Raw genomic sequence first — 8,733 nt, 5'->3', positions numbered from 1 at the left:
TGTTGATGTTGGCACGCCAGACATTGGCAGAAAACGATGACTTCCGGTTTCTGAATATAAGTGACTGAAATTGTGACAAATGGGCATTTGGATATCAATTAGACGAAGCAAACAGGTTTTTAGTACCTTTAAATGAAACCCATTCAATGTAGGGTTCGAGGGCCATTTGTGGCCCATGTAGTGATTTTGTTTGGCCCCCAACTTGATCTCTAGAACAGTGAATTTTGAACTCAATGATCTGTTGATGCTGAGGTTTCACATCTTCCATGTGATCTTCAGTTAAATTGACATACTCAAAGCACGTAAACTCATGTTTGAATTACTATTGCTTGCTTTAATTCCCTCCCTTTTAAATAGCTTTTGTAATGAGTCACAATTGACCTATAACCAAAACGTTACTACAAAAGCAATGGATTTTTGTCCATTAGCAAAAATGAATCAATGTTTAATATACACCATTTCAGGTCTAGATTTTGCTAGACCAATTGCATCACCAACCCAACTGAATTTCAAACTGTTACAAGCTAGTCTACTGAACATGATTTATACATGTTTAATCTCTCCCATCAATAAAACTTACATCACATCCACTGTGACTTCATTAGAAAGATGCAGCATAATGATGTTAACTGCTTATTTATGTGGAGAAATAATGTGTGAAATCAGGGGCACAGATAGGATTTTCAAACTGGGGGGGGACAAAGTTCCAATGTACCCTCCCCCAAACATACACACACACACACACACACACACACACACACACACACACACACACACGTACACATACACAAACTATTGCAAGAGCCTTAACTAGAGCTCAGTCAGCTTGTTTAATTTCATCCAATGGTTTACGTAAAAACTAACACTATTATGTACATGTTTGAAGCCATTGTGCAATAGAACACTGGCAACAAAGCTCTGCCTGATCAACACTATCCAAGTCAGTCATTTGTTATTCTCCCAATCAATTACTAACCAAAACCTCATGCTTTATGCAAAACATTAAATGATTTTCAGCATACCAATCTTTACAGAAAACATAAAAGCCCTAAAAAAACTGCACATAAAATATATTTAAAAACAATATTCACTTATAGGGTTGGCCATCGTTTGATTTTGAACGATTCCAATTCCTTGTTTCGATTCCGGTTCCTATCGTTTCCCGATTCCGATTCTTTCAAGACACGACATGTTTTACATGAGCCAGCTAACCAGAGGTCCTACTTGATGAAGTAATCTTAACTTCAACATGAATTTTAATTCTATGAACAACAACATCACCTTCATTAAGACAAAAACATGTTTTGTAGAAAAAAAGAAAAAGACTTGCAGCACAACCAGTGTGTTTGTTTCTGACCACAACCAAAGTCTTGAAGAAGCCTCCGGGATGAGAGGCTAAATGTCTCCAACATATCCAGAAACGTCCAGCTGTTTTCAGCTAAAACTCTCAGGATGATCATGTCCAGGATGACTGAGAACTACACCTCCATGCTGCAGCAGCATTCAGTCAGAACAGAAAGTGAAACTTTAACGTAGCTGCTGTCAGTAACAATCTAACATATTTTAAATATTAAAACTCTCACCAGAAATAGTTCAGAAAGGAAATTAAAATGTTCACAACTTTGTGTGTGATTTATTATTATTATTATTATTATTTACTGTGGCAGAAGCTGGTGTGGTCCACCACAGAGAAGCTTCTCTAGCCTGATGACTAATTATTCTACAGGTTATTGTTCAGCCTTCTGATGCTCACGCTCACTCACACACACACAAGTGTTGGTGAGCGGCTGTATCTAACTGCTGATGCTCCGTGTGTGTTTTTATTTCTGCAGTGAGACAAACTCACCTCAACTTTGAACATTGTAATAAATCAGGTACATTTTTAGCTAGCCAATTAAAAATAAATAAAGAGAAAACTACCATATCTGCTGTTAAGTACTCAACTGGGAATATAGTTAATGACCCTGAAAGCATAAACAACACTTTCAGAGACTTTTACCAAACTTTGTACTCACCACAGATAAACCCATCAGTTAACAAGATCAATGAGTTCCTTGACAGGATAACAGTTCCTAAATTATCAGACAGCCTAGTTACAGTCCTGGACTCGCCACTAACATCAGCTGAGCTCCAGGGAGCCCTTAAATCCATGACTAATGGGAAAGCTCCAGGTCCTGACGGGTTTCCAGCAGAGTTCTACAAAGAATTCTGGATCATTCTGGCTCCAATATTTTTCAGAATGGTGAGGGAAATCAAAGAGAGTGGCAGATTACAGCCAAACATGAACTCAGCCAATATTAGTCTCTTGTTAAAACCAGGCAAAGTGTAAGAAAATAGAACATAAGATCAATCTTTATGCAGATGATGTTTTACTCTTTCTCCGGAATTCTCAATCCTCTCTCTCCCATTCAATAGAACTGATAAACTCTTTTTCAAAAGTTTCAGATTACTCTATAAACTGGTTAAAATCAAAAGTTCCACCAATTAATTTCTCTTTTGTCAATTTACTTAATACACAATTGGAGTCAGGGAATATCACACACCTGGGAATTAATGGCTCTCCCAAGTTAGCAGATCTAACCAAACTAAACTACATCCCACTTTTAAAGAAAGTGGAAGATGATCTTGCAAGATGGAAATCCTGACCGATATCACTCATGGGGAGGGTTGCTACAATTAAAATGATGGCCTTACCCAGAATAAGTTACTTATTTTCAATGATCCCAAACAAACCACCAGCTGACTGGTTTAGATCTCTGGACTCCTCAAGTACTAAATTCCTTTGGCATGATAAACCTCCACGAATTAGCTTAAAAACACTTCAGAAGACCAAAGACAAAGGAGGACTGGATCTACCCAACTTTTATTATTATTTCCTAGCCAACAGGCTGCAATATATACCAAGATGGTTGCAAGATAACCCACTAGATGAGTCCTGGTTAGATATAGAACAGACACTTTGCAATACGATAGAGCATTCAGACTTACCATTTATTAGCTCAGGCGTAAGAAAACATGAAGGCTTCAAAAGTTTTAGTATCAGCACCTCTCTGACAGCATGGTGGGAGTATCTTAAAATGACAGAGTCTTCACTAATACCATGCAGACGCACACCTATCTGGAATAATCCTGATATTTTGCAAAATAATAAAATGATGAACCTTCCGGACTGGAAAAATAAAGGAATCCTATACCTGGAACACATATATGAAGGATTGGACTTCATCCCATTTAATAGAATAGTCTCCCAATTTGGAATAGATAAGAATAGCTTTTTAGAATATCACCAAATTAATGGGCTCGACACGCGGGAGGCGACATCGCCTCTCCTCCATTAATTTTCAATGAGACATGCGCGACAAAGCGATAATCGCGGGTCTCTCTCCTACCAAGCGAAATGCGAAAAACGTGCGCGTGAAATTTTGCGCTCGTGCACGTGTCGTGCACAGGCGACCCAGCGACGCGATCCCACTAAGTTGAAACATTTTCAACTTTTCATCGCTGTCGCTCGGACGAGGACCAATGAACAGAGGTTTCATTCACTGACCAGTGAGCGGACAGGATGCTCCGTACACCTCCGAGCAAACATGGAGGAGAAGTTGATTATTATTATGTTTTATTTAGTAAAATCACAAGTAAGATTTCACATAACTCTTAACAGCACCTAGTGAAACATCATATCTACCACTTTATTAACTCAGAACCGCTTAAATAACCTTAATTCCCTCCAACCTGACACAGCCAAGCAAAACAACGGAAGTTTAGATTTCGCCATGGAACAGAACGCATAGACGGCTTTGCCGCTGCCGCGGATCGCCTCCCGTGTGTCAGGTAATAAAAGCGACAGCGACAAATTTCGCTGATCGTGGTCGTTTGTCGCCTCCCGTGTGTCGAGCCGATAAAAGCTCAGTAAAATTGAATTACAAACACCACCAAGGGTATTAGACTTCTATAATCTCAAACCCCCCAAACTACTGTCTAAAGTATATAAGACACTGTCCAAAATAGACAATAGAATAGTAATCCCTATTGAAAAATGGGAGGTGGATCTATCAGTCAGCAGTACCGGGACCAGAGTGAATGGGGTGTGTATGGGGAAAATGAGTGGGTGTCCGGCGTGCATTTTTGTAAGTCTTTGGTTGTATGTGTATGTGTGAGCATAAGGGAGGGAGTGTGTGACTGTGTTTGTGTATGACTGTATGTGTCATACATAAAGTTTTAAGTATCAGGCGTGAAATTAAAAGCAGACGCTTTGATGCTCCACCTGAGAGGAAATCTGTAAGGCTTGTCACCAGCATTCAGACATCAATTCTGTTTGCTTCACAGCCAGACAGGACACACACACACACAAAAAAAAGAAAAGACAGATGCAGCAAAATGATGTTAACTGCTTATTTATGTGGAGAAATAATGTGTGAAATCAGGGGCGCAGATAGGATTTTCAAACTGGGGGGAAACAAAGTTCCAATGTACCCTCCCCCAAACACACACACACACACACACACACACACACACACACACACACACACACACACACACACACACACACACACACACACACACACACACTAGTTAAGGCTCTTACTCACACATGCACATACACAAACTATTGCAAGAGCCTTAACTAGTGTGTGTGCATGTGTGAGTAAGAGCCTTAACTAGTGTGTGTGTGTGTGTGTGTGTGTGTGTGTGTGTGTGTGTGTGTGTGTGTGTGCTTGCATATGTCTGTTAATGTTTTTAACCTGTTATGGTAATCTGGGGTCATTTTGTAAAGCACTTTGAGTAGCACTTTGTTTAAAAAGCGCTTTATAAATAAATCTGATTGATTCACAAATGCCAAACAAAATTTTATGCAATCTACTATTATAGTAGAATAATCTACAACAGGTTTAAACAGTGTGGGTTTGTAGTTTTTGAGCTACAGCTGTTCCAGTGTTGGACAGATGATGAAAAAAATGCATAAATCAGGCTTTGTTTAAGTTTCACAAATCAGGGAAAGGTTTCACAAATTCCACACTGTGTTTTCTTTGATCTGCTATTATAGTAGAATAATCTAGAACAGGTTTGAATAGTGTATGTGCTGTACTTCTTGAGCTAGAGCAGTTCCAGTGTCGGGCAGGTGCTGAAAAATGCATACATCTGGCTTTGTAGAAGTTTCACGAATCAGGGAAAGATTTCACAACTCCCAAACAAGGTTGTATGCAATCTGCTATTATTGTGGAATAATCTAGAACAGGTTTGAAGAGTGTGGGTATTGTCGTTTTTGAGCTAGAGCAGAGTAAAGATGGCCAGAGTAGAGAAAAATTGGGTGTAATGTCCCTTTAACCATTTCCCTAATCGGAATCTAACTTCAGCCTCGTACCTTGCAGAGCTAATGTGTTCACCAAACTAAGAGATAAAATGGTGTGTTCAAAGAAAATAGCAGGTATGTTTTATTTTAATGGAACGGTGTGTTAATTTCATACGTAGTAAAACAAAAAGTGTTTCCGCCCGGTTTCGAACCGGGGACCTTTCGCGTGTGAGGCGAACGTGATAACCACTACACTACGGAAACTGTTAATGTCGGCTCTCCATACATTGGCAGAAAACGATGACTTCCGGTTTCTGACTAAGTGACTGAAATTGATACAAATGGGCATTTGGATATCAATTAGATGAAACGAACAGGTTTTTAGTACCTTTAAATGAAACCCATTCAATGTAGGGTTCGAGGGCCATTTGTGGCCCATGTAGTGATTTTGTTTGGCCCCCAACTTGATCTCTAGAACAGTGAATTTTGAACTCAATGATCTGTTGATGCTGAGGTTTCACATCTTTCGTGTGATCTTCAGTTAAATTGACATACTCAAAGCACGTAAACTCATGTTTGAATTACTATTGCTTGCTTTAATTCCCTCCCTTTTAAATAGCTTTTGTAATGAGTCACAATTGACCTATAACCAAAACGTTACTACAAAAGCAATGGATTTTTGTTCATTAGCAAAAATGAATCAATGTTTTATATACACCATTTCAGGTCTAGATTTTGCTAGACCAATTGCATCACCAACCCAACTGAATTTCAAACTGTTACAAGCTAGTCTACTGAACATGATTTATACATGTTTAATCTCTCCCATCAATAAAACTTACATCACATCCACTGTGACTTCATTAGAAAGATGCAGCATAATGATGTTAACTGCTTATTTATGTGGAGAAATAATGTGTGAAATCAGGGGCACAGATAGGATTTTCAAACTGGGGGGGACAAAGTTCCAATGTACCCTCCCCCAAACATACACACACACACACACGTACACATACACAAACTATTGCAAGAGCCTTAACTAGAGCTCAGTCAGCTTGTTTAATTTCATCCAATGGTTTACGTAAAAACTGACCCCAGGTTTCCTACTGCAGCAGCACGTCTTGCTCGCGTAAGCTGCTGCTTGGCCCTTCCCACGAGACGCGAAGCAGCAGGGGAGCAGCTGTCACCGACAGAGCACAAAGTTACACGAGTGACTTCGTCAGTAAACACAACAACAAGCAGGAGAAAACTACAACATGGTTTGTGTTTTATGTTCTGTCCGTTTTATAATCGCCAATACGGACCTGAAAAACAAAGGAGACCGCTAGCTAGGTGATAACTTCTCACAGGGCCGCACAGTTAGTAACTTTTTTTAAAGTAAAGCAACCGGAAGGCAGTACGTTCTTTATTCTGAAAATCTCGGGAGCTTCTCTCCATTTCCGCGTCCGATTTCCTGTCTTTCCTTCCCCCAAAATGTCGAACTTGACCCGTTTCAGAGGCGTCGCGCGTAAAGGCCGCAACATGCTGCTCCTGAGACGCGGCCGACTCGCGCTGCTGACGGCTGCCGACGGCTCCAGTGGAAAAGGTTCTGTTGACCACAGCGGTTCCTATCAGCAGCTATGACGTGCTGCTGCAGTAACGTGCTGCTGACGGCTGCTGTGGAAAGCCGGGGTAACACTATTATGTACGTGTTTGAAGCCATTGTGCAATAGAACACTGGCAACAAAGCTCTGCCTGATCAACACTATCCAAGTCAGTCATTTGTTATTCTCCCAATCAATTACTAACCAAAACCTCATGCTTTATGCAAAACATTAAATGATTTTCAGCATACCAATCTTTACAGAAAACATAAAAGCCCTAAAAAAACTGCACATAAAATATATTTAAAAACAATATTCACTTATAGGGTTGGCCATCGTTTGATTTTGAACGATTCCAATTCCTCGTTTCGATTCCAGTTCCTATCAATTCCCGATTCCGATTCTTTCAAGACACGAAATGTTTTGCATGAGTCAGCTAACCAGAGGTCCTACTTGACGAAATCTTAACTTCAACATGAATTTTAATTCTATGAACAACAACATCACCTTCATTTAGACAAAAACATGTTTTGGAGAAAAAAGAAAAAGACTTGCAGCACAACCAGTGTGTTTGTTTCTGACCACAACCAAAGTCTGGAAGAAGCCTCTGGGATGAGAGGCTAAATGTCTCCAACATATCCAGAAACGTCCAGCTGTTTCCAGCTAAAACTCTCAGGATGATCATGTCCAGGATGACTGAGAACTACACCTCCATGCTGCAGCAGCATTCAGTCAGAACAGAAAGTGAAACTTAAACGTAGCTGCTGTCAGTAACAATCTAACAGATTTTAAATAATAAAACTCAACAGAAATAGTTCAGAAAGGAAATTAAAATGTTCACAACTTTGTGTGTGATTTATTATTATTATTATAATTATTTACTGTGGCAGAAGCTGGTGTGGTCCACCACAGAGAAGCTTCTCTAGCCTGATGACTTCAATTATTCTACAGGTTATTGTTCAGCCTTCTGATGCTCACGCTCTCTCTCTCACACACACACACACACACACACACACACACACACACACACACACACACACACACACACACAGAGTTGGTGAGCGGCTGCATCTAACTGCTGATGCTCCGTGTGTTTTTATTTCTGCAGTGAGACAAACTCACCTCACACCGTCCCGTTTGTTCTTCAGAGCTTCTATTAAATCCACCGTGTTGACGTCTTAACAAGTTTCCTCTACGCTGCAGGAGTTAAAGTTTACGTCACAGTAAAAGTTCGGCAGACCTGTGGGGGGACTCGTGCAGGCAGCACACAGACAGCTGGTGTCATCAGCTCTGAAAAGTGTTAATCGTAATTTGCAGATCACGTTCATTTTTCACGGAGATCGGCCGCGGATTCCTCTTCCGGTTGGCATTCTAGGAATCGAAACTAGGAATCACTTAAGAGCAGTGGTTCCCAAACTTTTCAGCCTGACCAACAGATGTTCCTTCATATTTTTACATTATTTAGAAATTTTCATTATAATTGGAAAGTTTTAATTTATACATAAATATATAAAGCTCTTTTAAAATTTTATATTTTACCTTTTTTTATGATTATCAGAATCAGAATAGGTTTATTGCCTTTGTCAGTGAGCAAACAATTCACAAACTAGGAACTTGCTTCGGTACTAATGTGCTACATATAACATGAAAGATTAAAAATAGAATAAAATATACCAAGTAACATGGCCGATATCGTTGTTTGCCTTTGTCGCTTCATCCTGCATCCTAGCAGCAACCACGTTGGCGCCTCTCGAGTTGGGGACAGATAGGGGTCGATCTAAATGTAGGGGGGACAGATTCCGTCCCCCACCCTAACTGTGCGCCTGTGTGAAATGTTCATGCATATAGTACAAGAACCGG

General features: G+C 40.0%; 1 non-coding gene across 1 annotated transcript; it reads right to left on the bottom strand.

The window, feature by feature from the left end:
• Nucleotides 1-5,481: 5,481 nt before the first annotated feature.
• Nucleotides 5,482-5,554, bottom strand: trnav-cac (transfer RNA valine (anticodon CAC)). Its single transcript has one exon. It is a non-coding gene; the product is annotated as a tRNA-Val (tRNA).
• Nucleotides 5,555-8,733: the final 3,179 nt, after the last annotated feature.

The sequence above is a fragment of the Nothobranchius furzeri genome, chromosome 19, assembly GCF_043380555.1.
Source record: "Nothobranchius furzeri strain GRZ-AD chromosome 19, NfurGRZ-RIMD1, whole genome shotgun sequence".
NCBI classification, from domain to species: Eukaryota; Metazoa; Chordata; class Actinopteri; order Cyprinodontiformes; family Nothobranchiidae; genus Nothobranchius; species Nothobranchius furzeri.
The sequence above is the reverse complement of the archived record's forward strand: the minus strand, read 5'-3'. Positions and strand labels throughout refer to the sequence as shown.